Raw genomic sequence first — 26,530 nt, 5'->3', positions numbered from 1 at the left:
AGGCATAGCAGATGCCAGTAATGTACTATCGGGTACTGACCGGGTGCAGTTGGTAGCCCGCTATGAGCCAAATTCATCCCCCCTGAAACCTGCATCTCCACCTGAAGCCCCGGATTCACGTAAAGTACTGTTGGGTGACTCAGTGCACCTTGGGAACTCTGGGGAGGGTCAGGGGACTAGTGACTGTGTGCCAGGTCCAGGCCCTAATGGGTTTCTGGAGCCAAGGCCCAGAGAGGAAACTAAAGTCACAATGAACTCTGAAATTGATAATGTTTTGTGTGATGTAAAAAGTCATGATCTGTGCTGTGCAGACATTCCCTCTGCTGCAGTGGTGACTCCCGGGGCCCACCGGGCTGCCCTGAACTGGTCATTGCCCACTGCTACAGAGGGACTGTCTATGAAAGGGCCCAATCCAACTGGGTCGGACCCTTGTGAACTTGGTCAAGCAGGCCTGAGGTCCCCTCACACTGTTGTCTCCCTGGCGTCTGTGGCAGATCGCTCTGAGTCCCCTGAGGCTGTTAAAATTGACATCAGCCTGGAGGAGTACAGAGGTCTGGCTGATGGACTGCCAGTTGGGGATGGCGGGATGAGGGTGTATGGGGAACAGGACTGTGACTCTGTAACCACTTGTAAAGAAAAGGAATGTTTTGAAGTACCTGCTGAAAAGGAAAACTGTGTTTCAGTAGATCCTGGTAAGGACAAGCAAGGTGTGCTTGTAACCTTATGTGAGGCAAAGTCTTCTGTGGCTTGCTCCTCTGCCATCACAGCTACCAGTACTTCCATTGTGGATTCTGGGCTGTGCATCACAGAGGGAAGACCACAGGGTGAGGGGGCAAATCTGATCCAATCTGACTCTACTCCCTTGGCAGTTGCAGCTGACAGCACTGATTTCTTAGGGGATGATACATTTGTTGCCAGCCCAGAAGAACTCAGGTGTTGTGCCAACAGATGCTCTGCTGAGGATGGAGTAGGAGTATGGGATGTGGGTCAAAGGACAACCTCCGGTGGAATTCAGTCTTCTGTGATCTTCTCCTCTGTCACCACAGTTGCGAGTACTGCTATTGCGGATTCGTTGCTGTGTGTCACAGAGGGAATGTTACAGGGTGACAGGGAAAATTTGGCCCCATCAGGGCCTACCATCTCAGCAGCTGCAGCTGACAACACCGGGTACTTTCTGGCTGATAAGTCTGATGTTAGCCCAGAGGAACTGAGGTGTTGTGCTGGCAGGCCTTCTGCTGAGGAGGACAGAGTAGGAGAGTGTGACACGGGCCAGAGGATGACCCCTGGCAGAATAAAGTGTTTTGTGGCTTCATCCTCTGTCCCCACAGCTATGCGTACCATGTTTGAGGATTCGTTGCTGTGCATAACAGGGGAAGAACCACAGGATTATGGGGGAAAACTGACCCCATCTGAATCTGCTCTCTCAGAGGCTGCAGCTGATGGCACTGCGTTCCTACAGGCTGATATGTTTGGTGTCAGCGTAGAGGAATTCAGGGGTTGTGCTGGCAGGCCTTCTGTTGAGGCAGAACGAGAAAAAGTGTGGGAGACAGGCCAAAGAGTGGAGGCCCTGGTACCCAGGTCATGGAACCAGGCCCAGATCACCCAGGGACGGCCTTATGCCAGGCTCAAACATCTGGGTGTGGTAGCTCATAGAGTACTACCAGATGGCCAGGGCCAATGGCTGAGAATGCTGACAACACACAATGACAAATTTGCCTGTACCCTTTCAGTAGGTAGTCAGTGGCCAGTGGATGAAGTGGATCCGCAGGGCAATCTACTGGCCAATCCTGATCCAGACCCGTTAGGATCAGTCAGAGAGGGGTGCGGTCGCCCTCTCCTATCTGCAAAGGGACAGGCTGAAATGTCGGTGGTGCCAAGCTTCAGTTGGGGGAACCTTCACCCCCCATCTTAGGGAATCTTCCATGCAGACGCGTTAGCTGACCCGTTTAGGCTCAGCTGTGCGTCATCTGGAAGGGGGAGATGTGACGAAAATATAAGCGTAGGATAGTTTTGCCTTAACTAGATGTGGTGTGATCTGTAGTAGTGTAATTGTAGATGTAGTTTAATTCTGGGTTATTAGAAATATAGTATTCTATGTCAGTCATGCACATATGTTCTTTCATTAGCATTTGAAAAGGACAGATTTTTTCTAGGATCAATGTGACACCTAGATGCCAATAAAAGTTCCCATTAGAGTAAACATAGATTGCCAGCTTCCTGAGGCTCAAAGAAATCTGCTAGTCATCTTGGCCACACGGATCTGCAGGGGGCATTCACAAGGCTCCGGACAGTCTGTAAGCTTTGATTAAAATCAAGAGATCTAAGGAACCATTTTTATCTCTCATAAAAGCTAAAATATTAACGGCAGAGAGATGAAAATAATTCCTTGTGATCGTACACCTGATGGGTTACGTTTACATGTGACTCTGTATGTTTAGCAGGTGTGGAATCCTGGAGAACCACACAAAACCGTTATATGGCGCCTGATTGCGGCAGGCAGGCAGTGATTGGTACTGTTGCGATCGGCATGATGCGCTGGTATCGGAAATCCTATTCATGACCCAGCAATCAGCGCCATTCTGGGCCAATTTGACTCTGGTCATTTCAGAACACAAAACATTTGTGGGCTGAGACAGGAACACCCCCCCAGGGTTGATTGGCCAAGGGCTAAAGTCCAGCCCGCATCCATATTTCAATAAATTGGGTAGCCTGAGATATGGACATTGTTCTTCCACAAAGCCAGTTCGAAACTGGGGAGTTCCCACATGTTCCAGTATGCTTCTACTAACGAATAGACTTGGGTAAAGTTTATTTCTGTTTTTATCCCTTTTTATTTTCATAGCAAATTGCCAGTTGTGTGTCTTTCTGCATTCTTTGTATCTTTTTTGGTAAATCTTTTTTCTTTGTATATCTTATATGCACTGCCCACTTTCGGGATATTAAATGATAAAATTAATAAGTGACTTCTGTGTACTAAGCTAGGACTCATATCTCTGGAGAGGTTGTTGTATTTTAGTGCCTAAGTACTCGGTTTAAGTTACGTATCAATCGGTATGCAATTGCACTGTGTGTTGGCAGATTGCATGCAGATTGTAAGCTAACAGATCTTCCAGACAGAGATCTGTGTGTGTGTGGTGGCTCAGCAGACCAGTCTGCGGACAAACTGTTGGGTGGTGGCAGGCTATCGTTTATTGTGTGTCTGGTGTGTGGGTGTGGGGACAGTGGGAAGAGTGATTAACACCGGGGTTCAAGCTTGCAGGATAGCTGGAGGAACCCTAGAAGTGTATAGTAATTGCTAGACTGCTCCCCAACCCTTAGAGTGCACCAGATTGTATGTAAGATTTGTATCTGCCTGTGTGTGGTCAGCTAGCTGGATTGGAGTGGAGTCTCCCTCTAGTGGTGGCCAAAGGTAGTGTAGGCTGTGAAAGTACTGCAGCCAGTCTTACATGCGCAGTATAAGTTCCCCCTTATTCCCTTAGTTCCTCATATACCCCGGTCACGGAACGCACGTCGTGGTTAGTTAGTAGCCGTTGGGGTGTGAATTCGTGACAGTCACCATACAGGAAGACCAGGGATTTTTTCAGCGGGAATGCAGTGCTAAATGTATGTAATGCCAATGGGTGCTGGAGAGTCTATTGATGCTGGCTACTGGGGGATCTATTGTTGCTGGGGGGCTCTATTGTTGGGGGATCTAATGTTGCTGGGGGGTCTGTTTTTGCTGGTGGGGGATATATTATTGCATGGGGTCTTATGTTGCTGAGGGATCAATTGTTCCTGGTAGGGATCTACTGTTGAGGGGGGAGTCTACTTATGCAGGCTTCTGGGAGATCTATTGTTGTGTACTGTTGATGGGGGTCTATTGTTGCTGGGGGTGTGTTATGTTGTTGGGCGGGTTGTTGCTGGGAGGAATCTACTGTTGAGGGAGGAGTCTACTTATGCAGGCTGCTGGGGATCTATTGTTGCTGTGGGGCTATATTGTTGCTGAGGCTCCAGTGTTGAGGGAATCTATTGTGTCTGGAGGGATCTATTGCTGATGGGGGATGTTTGTTGTGGGGGGTCTATTGTTTCTGAGTTCAGGAGATCTATTGTACTGCTTTTCTTGTTATCATTAACACATTCCTACAAATGACCATAATACTTGATTCTGTATTCTCTATAAAGAGTAGTACTGGGAGGTGAGTAGGGAGTAGAGCCAAGGGACAATACTCGGAGGTGGGTAAGGGATGGAGACAAGGGGTGACTTGGAAGGGGGAGTACCTTCACCTATTCTCTGAGAAAAAAAGCCCTAAAGGAAGACACAGTGCCTAGAACCGTCCCCAATATATCTAAAACAACAACAAAGCTTTGTCTAGATTAAACATTTAAATTTATTTTGGTTTTATAAAAAAAAATCTCTAAATAACTAAAAAAAAAGCTCTGATCTCTGTGGGAGAACACTCTTATGCCGCGTACACACAGTCAGACTGTTCAGCTACAAAAGTCCGACAGCCCGTCCGACAGACTTTCAACGGACTTTTGACGGACTTTCAATGGACTTTCTAACGAACGGACTTGCCTACACACGATCACACCAAAGTCCGACGGATTCGTACGTGATGAGGTACACTGGACTAAAATAAGGAAGTTGATAGCCAGTAGTCAATAGCTGCCCTAGAGTGGGTTTTTGTCCGTCAGACTAGCATACAGACGAGCGGATTTCTGGCTCCAGCGGAGTTACGACGTAAAGATGTGAAGCAAGGTCCAAATCTAAAGTCTGTCAGATTTGCGACTGGAAAAGTCCGCTGAAGGTCCGGTGAAGCCCACACACGATCAGATTGTTCGGCGGATTTGGTCCGTCGGCGTCTGTCAGACAAGTCCGATTGAAAAGTCCGACCGTGTGTACGCGGCATAATAATTCATTTCAGGCTCCTAATCTCACACTAGCTGCAGAATTAGTATAACTGCCACTTTATCTCATGGATGTCACTTCATCACTGAATGAAATAATGGAGGACAGAAATCACCAGTGAGAAAGAAGCAATGGAGCGACATTGTACTGGTTCAGGTAACACCATAGAAGGTAAATTGATGCTTAACGATTGTTTTATAGGCGGGTTGTGAAAAGCTTCAGAATAACTAGTGTGACGTGGTCTTCAGGTTCTATATATGTTTTTATATATATATATATATATATATATATAATTGCCCCCTCCGCTCCTCCCAGGACCTCCTGCTCTCTAGCTCCCTTGTTACCTCCTCCCATGCTCAATTGTACAAAAGAATATTCCTGCGCTATCGGATATGGAATTAGCTAAAGGTGGAACAGCTGCACGCACCTATTAGGTATCACTAGGCCTATATAAATGTTGTATAGATGGATGGTGCCGCGCTAATCCTATTAAATGAGCTTAAAATTAATAAATTATATAAAGAAACCGGCCTAGAGGGCCACTGATGTAAAAACTAGTGCTATATCTCACTGTGTAAACTAAATATAAATGCAAAAAATGATAAAAAATATAAAATAAATATGTGAATGTGAGCAATAAATAGACAACCTAGATAATCAATCAATGTCTACCGTGATTAACCATAAATATGACTGTTCCAATCAAAAAATAAATATAATAAATGAAATAAAATAAAATTAAATAATTGTCAATCACAAATCAGCAAAGTGCATAGTGCCAACACTGTGCAATCTAAATATCTAAATCATAAAGTGACTATATATTGTGAAACAGCAAATTTTCCATAAAGTGCAGACGTGCAAACAAATATAACAGTAATGTGCAAATAATGACTCCAAAAATGAACGGTAATAAATTGAATGTCCTAAAAAATGAATGTCCTACAAGAATAAAAAACGAGGGGCAATCACACAGGAAAACCGTCCATAATCTTAAATACAATCTTGTGACTTATGGTGCTGGCATGCGCATGTAGCAGTTAAAGTGCCTGGTGATTCAAAATTCCATGCAGCTTCTTGTGTAAATCCTCCAGTAAGCAGTGGCCCCTTACCTCACAGGAATGGGGCAACAGCGTGTGGCCAAACTGGCGCTTTAATTTTTTCACCTAGCGGCTCCTACGTGTTCCTCACCGTCCTGGGATGGAATTCCCTCAGGTATGGTCCAGGGGGGTGTTTAAAAATAGGGATAAAGGAACCCAATAGTGTAACTCCGTTTTAAAATTAACAACGTTTATTAGGCAAAAAACAGCAGGTACTCACATCTACAATGAATGGTAAGGTGTTTGTATCCAACGAGCGGCGAGCTCGTAGCTTTCTTTCAGTATATCCAGCCTATCCTGTCCCTACGCGTGACGTCACACCACACGTGACTTCTTCAGGGGATCCCCTGAAGAAGTCACGTGTGGTGTGACGTCACGCATAGGGACAGGATAGGCTGGATATACTGAAAGAAAGCTACGAGCTCGCCGCTCGTTGGATACAAACACCTTACCATTCATTGTAGATGTGAGTACCTGCTGTTTTTTGCCTAATAAACGTTGTTAATTTTAAAACGGAGTTACACTATTGGGTTCCTTTATCCCTATTTTTAAACACCCCCCTGGACCATACCTGAGGGAATTCCATCCCAGGACGGTGAGGAACACGTAGGAGCCGCTAGGTGAAAAAATTAAAGCGCCAGTTTGGCCACACGCTGTTGCCCCATTCCTGTGAGGTAAGGGGCCACTGCTTACTGGAGGATTTACACAAGAAGCTGCATGGAATTTTGAATCACCAGGCACTTTAACTGCTACATGCGCATGCCAGCACCATAAGTCACAAGATTGTATTTAAGATTATGGACGGTTTTCCTGTGTGATTGCCCCTCGTTTTTTATTCTTGTAGGACATTCATTTTTTAGGACATTCAATTCATTACCGTTCATTTTTGGAGTCATTATTTGCACATTACTGTTATATTTGTTTGCACGTCTGCACTTTATGGAAAATTTGCTGTTTCACAATATATAGTCACTTTATGATTTAGATATCTAGATTGCACAGTGTTGGCACTATGCACTTTGCTGATTTGTGATTGACAATTATTTAATTTTATTTTATTTCATTTATTATATTTATTTTTTGATTGGAACAGTCATATTTATGGTTAATCACGGTAGACATTGATTGATTATCTAGGTTGTCTATTTATTGCTCACATTCACATATTTATTTTATATTTTTTATCATTTTTTGCATTTATATTTAGTTTACACAGTGAGATATAGCACTAGTTTTTACATCAGTGGCCCTCTAGGCCGGTTTCTTTATATAATTTATTAATTTTAAGCTCATTTAATAGGATTAGCGCGGCACCATCCATCTATACAACTCCTCCCATGCTCGCCTTCAGGACTTCTCCAGAGCCTCTCCCATCCTCTGGAATTCCCTACGCCAGTATATCCGATCAGCCCCTACCCTGTCCACCTTTAGGAGATCCCTGAAAACTCATTTATTCAGGGAAGCCTATCCCACACCCACATAACTGTCCCTGAGCCACCCCCATCAAATCATTCTTTGCAGCTATTACCTTTTGTACCACCACCCCCTCCCTTTAGAATGTAAGCTCTACGAGCCGGGCCCCCCTGTACCTTTTGTATTGAACTGTACTGTAATTGTGTTGTCCCCCTTATACATTGTAAAGCGCTGCGTAAACTGTTGGTGCTATATAAATCTCATATAATAATATATATATATATATATATATATATATATATATATATATATATATATATATATATATATATATATATATATATATATATACTTTTTTTTATATATATATATTTATGTGTACATAGAAACCTACACCATTTAGTTCAGTGCATTAAAACTCCATGCACACTGGCCTTAAAAAAAAATGTCTGTTCTCTTTGGAGTAAAATCCACTCATATAGAGCATTTTTTGTACAAAGTTTAGACGAGTTTAGGAGAGTTTTAAGGTTTTTTTCTCCCTCCAAGCTCCAATGAGAAACACGAACTGGAAGGGTTTTTTTCTGCCTCTAAACATTAAACTCAAAATATGCCTCTTAACGTCCTAATGTGTATGGACACATAGGATAACCTTGAGCTGCTTCTATAGGCAGAACATAAAACCCCTTTAGAAGCAACGTTTTTTTAAGCCAGTGTGCATGTATCTTATGCCCCGTACACTCGATCGGACTTTCCACCAACAAAACCTAGGATTTTTGTCCGAAGGTTGTTGGCTCAAACCTGTCTTGCATACACACGGTCGCACAAATGTTGGCCAACAATTACGAACGTAGTGACGTACTACATATTTTTTCAGCTCTTTAGCGCCACCCTTTGGGCTCCTTCTGCTAATTTCGTGTTAGTAGAAGTTCCGTGAGTGTTGATTCACTTTTTTTAATGCACAATAAAAAAATTGTATAGAATAATACTTGGCTATGTGTTTTACTTCAAATGACAGTTTGGGAGTAGGCAGGTACATTTAAAAAAATACAATATAAAATTGACAAGAGACTACGGGATAATGGTGTTGTGGTAACTTGCCCAAAAGAAAAAAAAAATATTATTCTTGATATCTCTAGAAAAAAAAAAGCCTTTGAAAATGTGTTTGCAATAACTCCATCAGTATCACCAGCAAAGCAGCTTCATTATTATACCATTAAAGAAGAAGAGAATTGTGCGCTGCATTTCAAGATTTCATATTTTGCCGCATCACGAATGTTAATTCTCCATTACGAACGCTAGTTTACAAGACCCACCGCTTCTGGCTCATCCTTGCTTCTGAGCATGCGTGGACTTTTGTCCGACAGACTTGTGTACACACGCTCGGAAAATCCGACAACACACATTTGTTGGTGGAAAATTTGAGAACCTGCTAGCCAACATTTGTTGGCGGAAAGTCCGACAACAAATGTCCGATGGAGCATACACGCGCTCTTTACCGAGATCGGCTGACACACCGCTACACCGATCTCGGTAAAGAGCCTCCGACGGAGGCTCTTTACCACATGATCAGCCGTGTCCAATCACGGCTGATCGCTATGTAAACAGGAAAAGGCGTGGATCAGCTTTTCCTCACTCGTGTCTGACAGACGCGAGTAGAGGAGAGACGATCGGCGGCTCTCCTGACAGGGGGGGTCTGCGCTGATTGTTTATCAGTGCAGCCCCCCCCCTCGGATGTCTACACTGGACCACCAAGGAAGCCGCCAGGACCACAAGGAAGGGGGTAACATGTGGATGGCCAGGTATGTACTCCATGGCCATCCACATGTGCAAATGAGTGCCCAATCTGTGCCAATCAGTGCCCACAAATGGCACTGACTGGCACCATTATATAACAAATTACATCAGTGATGCCCAGCAATGCCACCCATCAGTGTCATCAGTGCCACCCATCAGTGTCCATGAGTGCCACCTATCAGTACCCATCCGTGCCACCCATCAGTGCCACCCATAAGTAACCATCAGTGCCACCTATGAGTGCCCATCAGTGCCGCCTATGAGTGCCCATCGGTGCCACCTATGAGTGCCCATCAGTGCCGCATACCAGTGCCACCTATCAGTGCCCATTAGTGTCACCTATCAGTGCCGCCTATCAGTGCTCATCAACAGTGCCCGTCAGTGCCACCTCATTGGTGCCCATCAGTCCTGCCTTATCAGTGCCCATCAGTGCAGCCATATCAGTGCCCGTCATTGAAGAAGAAAACATACTTATTTACAAAAAATTTTAACAGAAACAAAGAAAAACTTGTTTTTTTTCAAAAATGTCTGTCTTTTTTTATTTGTTGAGCAAAAAATAAAAATCGCAGAGGTGATCAAATACCACCAAAAGAAAGCTCCATTTGTGGGAACAAAATGATAAAACATTTGTTTGGGTACAGTGTTGTATGACTGTGCAATTGTCATTCAAATTGCTGCAGCGCTGAAAGCTGAAAATTAGCCTGGGCAGGAAGGTGTCTAAGTACCTGGTATTGAAGTGGCTAAACAATTTATTAGAAAATAGACATAGTTAAAAACAGTTGGTACAGAGGTACATACACTGTGCACATAGAGGTCCTAATACAAGAAAACTTGGATGTATATCCTGACGGAGTCCTCTACATGTTTTGCGGTATCCACCGCTGCTTCAGGAGGGGTCAGTCAAAAACATCTACAAGAGTAAATAAAGTTTCATAGTTGAACAGTTAAAATACAAATTTCAAGATTAGTAAGTTTGAGTGTAACAGACACTTGGGTAACAATACATAGTAGATTAATTTTGGAGAATCTATAGAATTATAAGTAGCTTACTAAAGATGGACCTAGAGGCACCCCGCAGTACCAAGAGAGGCACCCGATAAGGGGTAGTCCCCCCGGGGCGCACACGGGAGAGGCTAATCTTGAAATTTGTATAACTGTTCAATTATGAAACTTTATTTACTCTTGTAGATGTTTTTGACTGACCCCTCCTGAAGAAGCGGTGGATACTGCGAAACATGTAGAGGACTCGGTCAGGATATACATCCAAGTTTTCTTATATTAGGACCTACATGTCCATTTCCTGTTTTCATTATCGTGCACGGTACTATGTGCACAGTGTATGTACCTCTGTACCAACTGTTTTTAACTCTGTCTATTTTCTAATAAATTGTTTACATTTTCTTTTTAATTGGTTCAATCCATGGGTACCGAGATAGTCCTTGACTTTTTTAGTGCTATAGAGTATGTTTGGAGCAGCTCCAGGCATTTTTCCACTTTCCAATATCCATAATTAAGGATTATGGTACCCACCCCTATCCTTATATTCCCTTGAATGAGGCTCTATTTACAACTGCAATTTTATTCTCTAGGGTCTCTGCTAAGAAAAAAAAATTATATATATATGTTTGGGGGTTCTAAGTAATTTTCTAGCAAAAAATACTGATTTTAACTTGTAAGCAACAAGTGTCAGAAAAAGGTTTAGTCTTTAAGAGGTTAAACTTCCCTCATTTACAGACCGAAGGTCATCCCTTTGATCTAAGAATGAAATGTTACAATGTTTCTCTTTATCTTTGCCTTAGCATGTTGTGATAAAATTGGCAGGCTGCCTGTTTTTTGCTTTTTTTGACAGCTGTCTTGAGCAGAGAACTCTCTTCACTGAATAGAGGAAATTCTGTGTTAAGATCGCTGGGGGGGTAGAATCGCAATCTCGATTCTTTAACTTCCCTGACGGTTTTCCCGAGTGTGGCTTGGGGTTAAATTTCAGCACCATTAGCGGTATCCCCAAGCCACACTCCGGATTACATTGCAGGATCCTGGTGCGGTGTTATCTACCTTGTCCCCAGGATCCTGCGATGTCCCCCGCTGTGTCTGTGGGCTCTGTCTCCTCCGAAGCCTCTCTACCGTGCTCTGTTCCCTGCGAGTGTCGCAACGCACAGGGGCGGAGCCTGGCGGCAAATTAAAAAAAGTAAAAATCATAACACATATGCCCCGTACACACAGTCGGACTTTGTTCGGACATTCCGACAACAAAATCCTAGGATTTTTTCCGACGGATGTTGGCTCAAACTTGTCTTGCATACACACGGTCACATAAAGTTGTCGGAAAATCCGATCGTTCTAAACGCGGTGACGTAAAACACGTACGTCGGGACTATAAACGGGGCAGTGGCCAATAGCTTTCATCTCTTTATTTATTCTGAGCATGCGTGGCACTTTGTCTGTCGGATTTGTGTACACACGATCGGAATTTGTTGTCGGAAAATTTTATATCCTGCTCTCAAACTTTGTGTGTCGGAAAATCCGATACAAAATGTGTGATGGAGCCCACACACGGTCGGAATTTCCGACAACATGCTCCGATCGGACATTTTCCATCGGAAAATCCGACCGTGTGTACGGGGCAATAGAGTACTGTAATCTTACAGATTATAGTACTGTATGAAATTATTTCACATCCCTTTTGTCCCCAGTGCTTTGTCCACTGCCCTGCATACAGTTTTATATTATTTTTTTTATTTTTTTTTTTTCTTCCACTTCAGCGAAAATTTTTCTGAGAGACATTATTTCAACTTTATATGTCAAACTTTATCTCTTCTCATTTTTCACATCATTGTGGATTGTTTCCGTCACATCTTTATTGTTTTTCCCTTCTAGGATATTATTTAATAATCTTAAAAATCGACGACAAAAACGCCTCCTATAAATATGAACCCACTATTATCTTATTCTCTCTCAGTCCCTCTTGTTTCCCCCCACCCCCCCTCCCCCTCCCCTGTGTTTGGTCCGTTCTTTTATGTTATTTATTTATCCACTTGGCTCTGCACCTATTCTTTCTTTTATCTTATCTAAATAAATGTCTGAGACTTTGTATTTTTTCCAACTTTCCCATCTACTATTATCCCTTTTCTCTCCTCTTTCCATTTTGTAGTGATAATCTATTTCCTTTAGCCAGTTTCTAATATCTGGTTTTCCACTTTTTAGCCAATTCTTGGAAATTAAGGCCTTGGCCGCATTCAGGAGGTTAGGTACTATTGATTTTCTATATTGTTTCTTAGGTTTATTATAGATATGGAAGAGGCAAGTCCAGATGTTTTGTTCTATTTCTTCTTCAGTTATTTCTTTTATGTTATTTAACACTTCCTTCCAGTACTCCATTATTATTGGGCATTCCCACCATATGTGTATGATCGTTGCTATTTGACCACATTTTCTCCAACACAAAGAGGTTTTGTCTTGATGAAATCTGTGTATTCTTACTGGGGTCATATACCATCTTGATACTAGTTTATAATTCATTTAAATAGTCTTCATGTCCCAGGCCTTATTATATCCCATTTCTATCATTTTTTCCACTTTTTGATTATCTATTTTTATATTCATTTCTTTTTCCCATTGATTTATGTATTCTGGTCTTTCTTGTGCTTCCAAATCTGTCAGTATACTATAAATTTTTGATGTTCCGTTTTTCAATGGTATTTCATTGCTACATAGCTTTTCCAGTGCGGTTAATTTCGTTTCGTCTCTCAATGGGTGTGGTATTGTGCTTACTAAGTGCCTTAGTTGATTATAATTCCATTCATTCATCTTCCATCCATTCCTTTCCTCTATTTCTACTCGTGTTCTTATTTTGCCATTTCTAGTGATATCTTTCAATTGTGGGTTACGTATTCCTTGAATTCCAAATATTTCCTTCCCAGGGGTGAAGAAATTCGATCCTGTGAGTGCTAATAGTGGTGAATTATATTTCCATTCATACTTTAAGTGAATGGTGTCCCAAATGTTAAATACATTTTTTGTTATTTCGTGTGTGTCAGTGTCCAATGTTCTATATTTCCGTGGAATCCAAATATTCTTATGTAATGTGACTCCGCTTATTATGTTTTCCATTTCCACCCATTTTTTTTTCATTTTTCTCATTTGTCCACTCTAACATTCGTGTTAAAACTATGGCTTTATAGTACCTACTTATATCTGGAGCAGCCAGACCTCCGTGCTCCTTTTTCCTTGTAATCAGCGTGTATTTGATTCTTGGTTTTTTATTAAACCATATGTATTTTAACAAAATTGTTTTAATTATTTTAAAAAAGCTCTGCGGGATCTTTACTGGTAGCATCTGTAATCTGTAATTTATTTTGGGTAATATCATCATCTTGAACATATTTATTCTTCCAATCCATGAAAGTGGCTGTATTCTTAACTTTTTCATTTCTTCTTTGACCTCATTGATCAATGGGATAAAATTTGCCTGGTAAATTTTTTCGACTCTAGGAGTTATTTTAATTCCAAGGTAATTTAGTTCTTTTACCCACGTAAATGGGAATTCTTTTTGTAAAAACTGAACTTCCTTTTTCTCTAGTCCTATGTTTAATATTTCCGTTTTTATTGGATTAATTTTGAAGTTTGACAGTTCTCCGTATTTTTTTATTTCTTTCAATATGTTTGGGAGTGATACTCTTGGGTTGGATACGTACATCAAGATGTCGTCCGCGTAAGCTGCGATCTTATGCTCTTTTCCTCCTAGTCTAGCTCCTTCTACCTCTTTGTTATTGCGGAGTGTTGCTAATAATGGTTCTAAAGCCAATACATATAATAGTGGAGACAGTGGACAGCCTTGCCGTGTTCCGTTCTGCATCTTAATTTTTGGAGAGAGTCTACCGTTTACTTTTACGACTGCTGTCGGGCCATTATACAAATTTGTTATCCACTTCATCATTTTTGTCCCGATACCCAAGTGCCGCAATGTATCCATCATGAAACCCCAGTCTACCCTGTCGAATGCTTTTTCTGCATCCAATGACAGGAATAGAACTGGGGTCTCAGTTTTATATTATAAATAATGTTCTTTCTGCCTGGAAACTTGAGATTGTCCATAGCAACCAAAAAGCGTCCCTTTACGTCAAAAGTGGCTTTAGACCAGCTAGAAAATAGCGATAGTAAATTAGAACACTTGCAGAATTGAGCGATAGTGAATCGTGGGGAAATTTTTTTTTTTTACTATTATATATTTTTTTTATTATTTATATTTATTTAATATATTATAATTTATGTTTTTGTGTTTCAAACTTCATCATACCCGGGATATCTACTAGACTCTTGATGGACAGATTTAAGTGTGTTATTGTTAAGAATTACAGGCCTACAATATGAAACGCCAAATTTCCATGCAAAATAATGGTACCGCTTTCAGCACCTGAAATCCGAAATAATCATACCACCAGGGAGGTTAAAGGTTAACCGTCCAGCTCTAAGGCTAGATTCACACCTATGCATTTTTAGTGCTTTTTGTATTTTGCAGATTTGAACTACAGTCCATTGACCATGGTTTCCTATGGAACACGTTCTGTAGTGCAAATCTGCAAAATGCAAAAAGCACTAAAAATGCATAAGTGTGAATCCAGCCTAATACAGGGGGTCCCCGATTTACGAACATCCGAGTTGCGAACAACTCCTACTTACGAACGGGGCCCGAATGACATCACTGCTGGCCGAATCTTCCTCTCCTTGCTGGAGTGAGCCTTTCCTCCGTTCCTGGCTTGGCTGCGGGCCCCCTTCCTCATCCTGCCTGCCCATCCACAGGCCTGGTATGGTCCGGTGGCCTGCCAGGCTGCTAAAACTGCCCGTTGCGGCCGAGGCCTTGTCCGGCCTAGTGCGGCCTACTAAGCCTCCAGGATCCCTGGTCTTTCCTGCGCCGCTGCCCCGTCGAGGTTCACCGCGGCCGGCCGTCCTGCCTGGACTCGGACTTTCACCATCCATCTCCCTGCTGTGCCATACAGTGTACCTCTCGCTGCCGCCATGAAAACAATGAGAGGGGAGAGCTGTGCTCAGCTGTGCTCCTGGACTCCTGTTTTGGAGGTGACAGGGTCAATAAAGAGAACCTGTCACCTCCAATTGCTATCACACAGGGAATTGTTTTCTCCTGTGTGATAGCAATAAAGTTAAGTGAAAAAAAAAATTGATAAAAAAAATAAAAATAAGAAATACAGTAATAATTAAATTAATAAAATAAAAAAAGTAATTAAAAAAAGTAAAGAATAAGAAAAATAATATTAAAAATTATACAAAAATAAAAAAAAGTAATAGACAAGCTACAAATAAAAAAAAAAAAAAGTGATAAAGTAAAAAAATAAGAGAAACAAAACTAACCATGCCGCCCCTGCCATCCGGTTGCCTTTCTCTGTTGATTTTGGGTTTACATGCTGTCTCTGAGACTAGATTTGCACTTAAAAAAGGTACTGTTCCGACTTACAAACAAATTCGACTTAAGAACAAACCTACAGTCCCTATCTTGTTTGTAACCCGGGGACCCCCTGTATTTATACTATTTACTCCCTCTTTAAAGCAGAAAAAAACTGTATCTGAGCACCACAAACTGATAATGCTATTTAATTCATTTTTATTATTCACAGCAAACTCCCCCCATCCATCCATGTCTCCATGATTCATTTTTTTTCCATAGCCATTTTGAGTAAGGGCAGATGATTTACGTAGCATATACTTCCTGGAATTCATCTGCCCTTAGCTCAGGAGTGCAGGCAGGAGGGTGTGGTTAGCCCCTCCTTCCCCTCCTCCAGATGAAAGGGAAAAAAGTCCATGAAGACTCCTGGGATGTATGACATCATTTTTTTCTGTAAAATGAATCAATGCAACCTATTGTACTGTGTGCTGTGTGTTTATGGCTTCCTACCTGTTTGCTATCAGTTTAATCCTTTGTTTTCACTTCAATTACGTCACCGGCGCATGTGCTGTTAATCCTATTTTCCGAGCAAGCTTTTCGCGCCATAAAAATGCTATGTATATGCGCCGTTTCCTTAGGTCGACGTCAGCCCCGAGATTCTGCAACACTCCTTCCTCATTGAGAAGCTTGGCTTTGGGGAATAATGCACACGCACGGGATTATGGCCACAGTGACAGAGTGAGAGCGGAAATACATTGCTGTTGAGACGTGGAAGACAGAAGTTATAATGGCGGCAGCTGCACACAAGCTGGAGTGCTCAGAAAAAGTTTATTCTATCAAATAAGAAGGTTCTTTTTGCATACTGTATGTGGCGCATAGATTATAAACAGCACCATGAAGTTGCTTATTGCTGATTTGGAGTAACACTGTCTGAGTTTACTACCGCTTTAAAACATGTAAATATAATACACCTTCCTATTTACTAATGCTAGCATCATATAGTGAATGATGATTGAGACAGTTTAGTTCTGCTTTAAAGTGTATGATACCCTAAATACGGTATTTATTTGTTTCTATATGTGTGTTCACGTATGTGTACTTTATAAATCGGGGAGGGGGGGGCTATTTACTAAAGGCAACTCCACTGTGCACTGCAAGTACACTTGGAAGTGCAGTCGCTGTAGATCTGAGGGGGACATGCACGGAAAATAAAAACAGCATTTTTGCTTGCACATGATTGGATGATAGAAATCAGATCTTCCCCTCAGATCTACAGCGACTGCCCTCCGAAGTGCACTTGTAGTGCAAAGTGGATTTTTCTTTAGTAAATCAACCCCATAGTCTCTTTCATTTTCATGTACTTCTTCCATCTGAAGTACCAGACTTCCATCTGCCAGTCAACATTCTTCCTTGTTATAAACTGACCCCACAAAGCCCAGAAGCTGATCTGTGTTAGTGTGGTCAGTTTGCATTCTTTAATTGGCCATTCAGAAGTACAGGACACTGTGCAGACCTCACAGCATTACATACAATAAGTGATGAGCTGAACACCCTTCTGTTTGGTTTGCAGCAGAACATACGAACAGGCAAAAAATTTGGCAAGAACACACGAACACTGTTAAAGTCTATGGGACACGAACATGAATATTCAAAAGTGTTCATTTTAAAGGCTTATATGCAAGTTATTGTCATAAAAAGTGTTTGGGGATCTGGGTCCTGCCCCAGGGGACATGTATCAATGCAAAAAAAAGTTTTAAAAACAGATATTTTTTCGGGAGCAGTGATTTTAATAATGCTTAAAGTAAAACAATAAAAGTGAAATATTCCTTTAAATTTCATACCTGGGGGGTGTCTATAGTATGACTGTAAAGAGGCAAATGTTTCCCTTGTTTAGAACAGTCCTTGCACAAAATGACATTTCTAAAGGAAAAAAGTAATTTAAGAATACTAGCGGCTATAATGAATTGTCGGGTCCCAGCAATACAGATAAAAGTCATTGGAAAAAAACGGCATTGTAACGACACCCTGACTACGAAAGGGGTTAAAGTCGTTTAGGACATTCCCTTCCCGAACACCAAGGCAGCTACGGAACACTCCGATCAGCTGAACAAGAAACCCATATAAATAACTCTCCCCCCAAATATGAGACAAAGCTCTGTCTTGAGAGTCAACCAGGAATCAACTTATTTATTTTCACACATGGACACAACAGATAAAATAACTCAAAGACTCTTTCCCCCCACCTTTGGAAAAGAGGATGGGTTAAACTGTCCAATGACAATAGACACACAGGTCAGGTGTGTTCAAACTTCTCATCAGTACACAGTCTTACCAGCAGGGGGCTGCTGGAGGAATCCCCCCTCCCTCTATAGAGATAAACATCCCATGATCCAATGCAGACAGACACAATAGAACATTGGAATACAGCCCCACCCCAAACCAGCACAGCAAACAGTATACAACAGCATGAGACAACACAATATATATACACACAACATTGTGAAGCAGTCACTATCTATAATATGGTACATACGGGGTTCCCAGAGTTTTGTGTTTTGGGGGGGACATGGTCTTAAATTCAAAGTAATATTACTTCTAGGGTCCCCAGGCATACAGCTCACAACGAACACCGTTCCCCAAAATGCCAGGGCCCATAATCGGTCGGCAAGAGGCTGGCATTCAGTCCCCTCCAAAAGCCTCTGTCCCGGCTAGGTCTGTCACAGGCATGGGTCCCCCCTAGTCCATTACCAGGTCCTTTGAGTCTGGTATGAATATTAAGGGGAACCCCTACCCAAAAATTAAAAAAAAATTGCGTGGGGGTCCCCCCAAATTCCATACCAGGCCCTTCAGGTCTGGAATGGATATTAAGGGGAACCCTGTGCCAATTTTTTTTTTACAAATGGCGTAGGGGTCCCCCTCCAAATCCATACCAGACCCTTAAGGTCTGGTATGGATTTTAAGGGGAACCCCGTGCCAAAAAAATCCATGCCAGACCCTTATCCAACCACTGCCTATAAGTGCCACCAATCAGTGCCCATTAGTGATGCCAGTCCATTCTGGCTATCAGTCCTGCCTATCAGTGCTGCCCATCAATGCCCATCACTGCTGTCCATCAATGCCCATCAGTGTCATCCATCAGTGCCACCCATCAATGCCCATCAGTACTGCCTTTCCGTGCTACCTATCAGTGTCCACCAGTGCCGCCTATTAGTGCCCATCAGGGCAACCTATTAGTGCCACCTATCAGTGCTCATCAGTGTCACATATCAGTGACCAGTGATCAGTGAGTATCAGCCACCTATCAGTGGCCATAAGTGCAGCATATTAGTGCCTCCTCATCAGTACCACCTAATCAGTGCCCGAAAGTGCCACCTCATCAGTGCCCATAAGTGCCATCTCATCAATGCCCACCGGTTCAGCCTATCATTGCCCATCAGTGCTGCCTCATCAGCGCACATCAGTGAAGGAGAAAAACTACTTAATTAAAGAAACTAACTAAAAAATAAATTCAAATTTTTTTTTTTTTTTTTTTTTGTTATTTAGTAAAAAAATAAAAAATCCAGCAGTGAATAAATACCACCAAAAGAAAGCTCTATTTGTATGAAGAAAATGATAAAAATTTCATCTGGGTACAGTGTTGTTGTTACAGTTACCCCCACCCCTTCAGTATAATAACCACACCACAACAGATTGGAGTTAATTGGCCATAGCAGCCTTTTATTAACCAAAACATAAATAACAAATGAATAACTGATCAATAACATATTAACATGAACACACAGTGCATAAAGAATGGAGCCACAAGATCCTAATAGGTACCAAAACAAAGGACAGTACCTGCATGTCACTTCTCAGGCCTCCAGCCACAAAACCACCGACTCTGAGACAACTCACAGATATACATCCCACCAACAGAGAGCCGTACCTCAGATGGGTCCCATATGGGCACACCGTACCTTTTGTGCCCATATGAACCTAAAAGGACTTTACACTCCGCCAGTCGCCATACCAGGCTTCTCACAACAACCAAGTTACCCAACACGGAAAACCAACAAAATACAGGGCGGGAGGGCAGGAAGTTGTTCCCTGCTGGCAGACCTCCAACTGAAGACCACCCCACCCGGCTAACAAACCACATCCCTCAGAACTCCACCCATCCCTGACCTTCCCCAAATCAGATAAACTTTACTTGCTTATTTTGCACAGCCAAACTTTCATCACTCCTCCTATTCCCAAGCCCGTTTAACCCCTGTCATGCTGTCTATTGCTTTTTTTGCTTTACTCTGGGCCTCTCTTTCTTTGCAAACATTCTGCAAGTCTGCTGCAAGTTCTGGTTCAGTTGTGTTGTGTAATATTCACCCCACCACAGGGGGTCACTGTGACATACAGAGCTCTTGCTGTAGACTCACCACTGCAACTTTGCTAGAGACTTGCCATGCAAATTTGCTACAAATTTAAAAAGTGTCAACTAGAACTTGTGCTTCAAGTGCTCTGCAAGTGTACAACTTGCCAGTGAATGTGCAGCAAGTTATCAAGACTTACAATTCAACACTGCCACACATTTGTGTCCAGTTATCCTTGCTATCTGGGATATAGGAAGCAAAGGAGGGGTGACAAGTTCCATGGGGACACTTGAGAGCCCCAGCTGGAGATTTTACTTCACGTCCGCCTGAAGAGAGACACAGGGGTTGATTTATTAAAGGTAAATGGTCTGTGCACTGCAAATACAGGTCCTCTAGATATGAGGGGAACATGCAAAGAAAATAAAAAACTGCATTTTTGCTTGCACATGATTGGATGATAGAAATCAGCAGAGCTTCCCCTCAGATCTAGAGCACCTTCACTTGCAGTGCACTTCTAGTGCACAATATATTTGCCTTTAGTAAATCAACCTCACAGAGAGCAATTCTAATCTAAACCTGACTTCCTTTCCCTATCCAGTACTTTAACCACTTTCGGACCGCCCACCATCGATATACGTCGGTACTTTGAAGAGGAATATCATTGTTATGGCAGCAGCTAGCTACCATAACCCCGGTATCCTCTTCTTCAGCGGGCGGTCAGCTTCAAGATAAAAGTGGTCTCTGCGGCGGATTTGCCACAAGATCACTTTTATCGGCGGCGGGAGAGGGCCCCCCTCTCGTCGCGCTCCGGTGCCAACCGTCGGTAGCGGCGGAGGGGATCAGATCCTCTCTCTAGCCTGACATGGAGACGTGTGAGGGGAAGATAACCCCCACCCATCTCCATATCATTGCAGGGCGGAAGCGACATCAAAACATCACTTCCACCCATAGCTCTTAAAGGGCTATTTTTTTACAAATGACGAATTTAGTGTAAATATGAGATCTGTCATGCTTTTTTTCTATTACAAGGGATGTTTACATTCCTTGTAATAGGAATAAAAGTGACACCATTTTTTTTTTTAAGAACAGTGTAAAAATTAAAAAATAAAAGGTAAAATAAATAAGAATTTTTTTTTTTTTTTTAAATGCGCCCCGTCCCGCCGAGCTCGCATGCAGAACCAAACGCATGCGTGAGTAGCGCCTGAATATAAAAACGGTTTTTAAACCACACATGTGAGGTATCGCCGCGATCGGTAGTGCGAGAGCAATAATTCTATCCCTAGACCTCCTCTGTAACACAAAACATGCAACCTGTAGAATTTTTTAAACCTTGCCTATGGAGATTTTTAAGGGTAAAAGTTTGTCGCCATTCCACGAGTGGGTGCAATTTTGAAGCGTGACATGTTGGGTATCAATTTACTCAGCCTAACATTATCTTTCACAAAATGAAAAAAAAATGGCTAATTTTACTACTGTCTTATTTTATTGATTAAAAAAAGTGTATTTTGTCCAAAAAAAGTGCGCTTGTAAGACCGCTGCGCAAATACGGTGTGACAGAAAGTATTGCAACGACTGCCATTTTATTCTCTAGATTGTTCGGAAAATAAAATTGTATTTTAAATATATATATATATATATTTATATATATATATATATATATGTAGCAATAACTCTCGGTGGAGCTGCTGGTTTAAAACAGGCTGTTACCGTCACCTTTGTTACCTCTATTTCACCAGAAACGGGTCTAGGGTCCCGTTGAGTTTAATACCAGACAATGTAGGCACCTGACACTTGAGTATCTTTTCCAATGCTTTAATAAACTTAACTGTAGGAAGTTGCAGGAAAGAGGTAGAAGAAGAGTTGCAGGGAAGTTCAAATACCTTTTCTTAGTGGATTATTAGGAATTGAAATCTTGTAGGTGAATGTACTTTCCTCTTAGAGTTGAATCTTTGCCCGCCTGGATGGGTTTCTCTCACTATTCTAGCAGCCAGTACGCAGCACGAACAAAAGTCTCTGCCACAGACTTGAATAGAACAAAACCCGTACGATCCTCTGCCACAGGATGTAATGGTTTACGATGGATAGCAAACACAGCACTAGAACCTTTAAGCCGACCCAGCAGTACTATGCGGTAGGATAACTTTAGGATACGTCCTCCAACTGAGTCACCAGGCCCCTCTCCAGACAAGCACTCTGCATGATCCTTCCATGATGGGTCCTCCCCTGGGATCTTCTCAGTTGTCCAGCTTCTTCCCGTAGGACAGACAGCCCAGGACCATTCCCCTGCCACTGTAGTAGGCCCCAGACAGGCTTCTGGGCCCACCCACACGCTGCAGCAACGTGGGCCTCCCGATCGGAGGACCACGTGGTAGTACTACTAACACATACCTGTCGGCCAGGAGGGCCAGCAGGTGGAACAAAAGACCCTAAAACATGGCGTCTGTCCCATAAATACCCTCTCCCAGAATGCAACTCGGAGGACCACCTCCACTTAGTTATCTCCGGGACAGAGGAGCACTCATACACTTCAACGTGTTGCCTTTCCAACACCGACCCATAGTGACAACGACACCCACAGGCACAGTGTGAAACTACATGCAACTCAGTCAAGTTGGAACAGAGGCAAATCTGACTATGTATGAATGGATAACCCACTAAATTTACCTATAAGCAGTAGATTGAAAATCTACCAGCGCTACATACTCCCCCCACTACAATAGACGTTGTCCTCAACGTCTGTCAAAATAACTCCCAAGCCTGAGAGTAGGTATTTGAACTTTTTTTTCTTTTTTTTTTAAGAAAAACTTGGATGAAGAAGAAGGAAAGACAGTATGGAAACAGGACAGTTTTAACATTTACAGAACAACATATTCACATCCGCAAAAAGAAATCACATTTAGAACTGTTACAAGTCCCACTATCTATCTAGCTGAAAAGCCTAACAGCTTGATAGGAGATCCAATTGTTCCTGAAAAAAAAACAAAGTTAGACACACACTAAATATGTACAGTATCATCACTAACAGTTTAGGAGCAAAGCCTCATTCCAAAAGAAGAATGACACTCTCTTCCCATAAATTTTCCTTTCAATGAAAACAAACTAAAGCAACTTGAAAAGTCCATCTCTATCTTTGAGTACATCACATCCTTTCAATAAAGAAAATCCAGCTAGCAAAGAGTCTTTGGATTTAAAAACGCTGGGATGAACATCATCTCTTGACCATGGAGATCTCTAAACACCAACACTTTCTAACTATACACCCCAAAGTTCTTTTTCATAATCACCAATAAAACCGAGGATCTGGCAATGTCAGTTTCTTTCCTAGCTTATCCACGGTAGTGATAAAGTACACAACATCATCTTTTCCAGGTCTGCAAAATGAACACTTTGTCAGCATAGATGTGCCGACCATAGTTCCAATGTAGGAAACATCCATTGAAGAGTTCATCCATGGCAACAGAATAGCCAACTCTCCGGAAAGGTTTTGGCACAGACAAATAGTCCCAAACAGCTTCACTGTACCACTGTTCCTGGTTGGCCTCAATTTCCTGCATAGTTTCCTGAGCAACATAGGAAAATTCCAGACCATATTCTGTGGCAACTCGCTTGGTGAGCATTGTCTGCAAATGGGCAAGTTTAGGCAAAGGTCTATTTTTCCCCAAACCCGGAGGCACACAAGAGTTTGGTGATTTACTCACCATAGACCCGACAGGTATCGGAAGCAAACTATCAACTTTAGACAATGTCTCTTTGGTAGTACTGTGCGGCTGCACACAAGGTGATGTCTTCCCAGAATCCATGGCTGTCCACTCTGAGAAAGTCAAGGCAGAAGCAACATCTTTGCCCTGGGCCCACAATAGTTCCTGTGACATTGTTTCAAACAGATCATCATCACCGGAGAGATCCGACATGGAATCTATCTCCGAGCCTCTCAACTCTTCTGCCGGCAAATATTTACAGAGTCCCAGATACATTCCCCTTTGATCTCTCACCCGTTCCTGACGTGAACTTCTCCGGATCCATGTATTTCTCCGTCTCCGGTTCGGGCAGTCTCTGGGGTAGGCCTCGACCACGGCCGTGGGAAGCCTTCACATATCTGTGAAGGCTTCCCTCTGGACAGGTGCAACGGGGATAGGTGTAGTAGACATGGAAATAAAGGTGATGTCCGTTGATGAAGTAGTGACAGCGGTATCTCCCTCAGGAACACTCTCGGTGGTAACAAGCAAAATCACGGCCTGTTGTTCTCCAACAGCAATGGTAGCAGCTTCCACTGTGGCAATACCTGTAGCCCAGTCCACACGATAAGCACGGGGCGACATGGTAGGTTGCTCCACTATGAACAAATATTCTCCGCACTGCAAACAACGAACAAATGGATGGAGATGTATGGCCAGTCCTTCACACTTGTGGCAAAGCATGCCCAGCCCTTTAATATCTCCAACTGTGTAGAGAACAAACCTCCCCTGTGGTTTATAGACGAATGCCGGTATCTGTCAGCAGGGTTCCGGTCAGCATAGCACCCGCAGCGGTACTCGTAGTGAACATAACATCCTAGATCCCATAGTTGACGGTACCAATGGAAAAGAAGACATGGCTGCACTCTGATCCTCTCAGCACGATCACGAGGCCTCTCTTCTCCTCTGGCGCCAAACACACACACGCGTCCCATGCGGTAACAAGTAGGTTAATCTCCTCCCACTTGTTCTTCTGATCACGTAGCTCCCGGGCTTTTACTTTACTTTTCACCCACACACAGCCTACGCAGTCAGAATTAAAGTTCTGCAATTTAACCCCTTCTTCTCCTGGGAAAATGACAAAGTCCAGAAACTTCTTTTAACATAAACACCCGGTGAAATACTTCTCAGGGTTGCGAGAGGTTGACAGCTAACAATCCCGGACGACGCCCCCACATGTAGCAATAGCTCTCGGTGGAGCTGCTGGTTTAAAGCGGGCTGTTACCGTCACCTTCGTTACCTCTATTTCACCAGAACCGGTGTTTTGCCGAGAAAGTACCGCTCGGCTGATAAGTTCCCCCCTCTACTGCGCAGGCGCTGCGCCTGCGCAGTAGGATCAGGCGCAAATAGCCGAAGCGGAATAGCTTAAAATCAGCTGTACACGGAGGCTGAAAGAGGGCCCCTCGCGGGCTCGCTTCGCTCGCCACGCTTCGCTCGCCACGCTTCGGGCATGGCCTCGCTTCGCTCGGCTCTTTTAGATTCCCCCTCTAGGTCCACTTGGATGGTAGGGAAGGAACCTGGACCCAGGGCGCCGTGTACAGCTGATTGTCGATCTTGAGCTTCGGCTATCTCCGGCGGCTGTCAGGAGTTCGTACTGCGCAGTACAGGGGGGGAACTTATCCGCTGAGGGAACTTATTCGGCAAGACACCGGGTCTAGGGTCCCGTTGAGTTTAATACCAGACAATGTAGGCACCGGACACTTGAGTATCTTTTCCAATGCTTTAATAAACGTAACTGTAGGAAGTAGCAGGAAAGAGGTAGAAGAAGAGTTGCAGGGAAGTTCAAATACCTTTTCTTAGTGGATTATTAGGAATTGAAATCTTGTAGGTGAATGTACTTTCCTCTTAGAGTTGAATCTTTGCCCGCCTGGATAGGTTTCTCTCACTAACCTAGCAGCCAGTACGCAGCACAAACAAAAGTCTCTGCCACAGACTTGAATAGAACAAAACCCGTACGATCCTCTGCCACAGGATGTAATGGTTTATGATGGATAGCAAACACAGCACTAGAACCTTTAAGCCGACCCAGCAGTACTATGTGGTAGGATAACTTTAGGATACGTCCTCCAACTGAGTCACCAGGCCCCTCTCCAGACAAGCACTCTGCATGATCCTTCCATGACGGGTCCTCCCCTGGGATCTTCTCAGTTGTCCAGCTTCTTCCCGTAGGACAGACAACCCAGGACCATTCCCCTGCCACTGTAGTAGGCCCCAGACAGGCTTCTGGGCCCACCCACACGCTGCAGCAACATGGGCCTCCCGATCGGAGGACCACGCGGTAGTACTCCTAACACATACCTGTCGGCCAGCAGGTGGAACGAAAGACGAACCCTAAAACATGGCGTCTGTCCCATAAATACCCTCTCCCAGAAAGCAACTCGGAGGACCACCTCCACTTAGGTATCTCTGGGACAGAGGAGCACTTATACACTTCAACGTGTTGCCTTTCCAACACCGACCCATAGTGACAACGACACCCACAGGCACAGTGTGAAACTACACGCAACTCAGTCAAGTTGGAACAGAGGCAAATCTGACTATGTATGAATGGATAACCCACTAAATTTACCTATAAGCAGTAGGTTGAAAATCTACCAGCGCTACATATATATATATATATATATATATATAATATGTGGGGGTTCTAAGTAATTTTCTAGCAAAAAAAACAGTTTTTATCCTGTAAACACCAAATCTCAGAAAGAGGCTCGGTCCTTAAGTGGTTAAAAATAAAAGTGTGTGGAGTTGGGTTTCAGGCGTCTGTATATGTTATGATAATGGAAAAAAAATCATCTTTTCTATTCTGAACTGCGAATGACAAAATGGCTGCTAGACACAAGGCTTCAGTTCCTGTGCCAACCAAT

The 26,530-nt window shown here is 43.0% G+C and overlaps 1 protein-coding gene across 1 annotated transcript in view; it reads left to right on the top strand.

The window, feature by feature from the left end:
• The window catches only part of LOC141107520 (class I histocompatibility antigen, F10 alpha chain-like), a 215,687-nt gene that overhangs the window by 4,859 nt on the left and 184,298 nt on the right, over positions 1-26,530 (top strand). The window lies entirely within an intron of this gene.

This window comes from Aquarana catesbeiana, linkage group LG09, assembly GCF_042186555.1.
Source record: "Aquarana catesbeiana isolate 2022-GZ linkage group LG09, ASM4218655v1, whole genome shotgun sequence".
NCBI classification, from domain to species: domain Eukaryota; kingdom Metazoa; phylum Chordata; class Amphibia; order Anura; family Ranidae; genus Aquarana; species Aquarana catesbeiana.
Note: the sequence above shows the minus strand (reverse complement) of the source record. Positions and strands in the feature narration are given on the sequence as shown.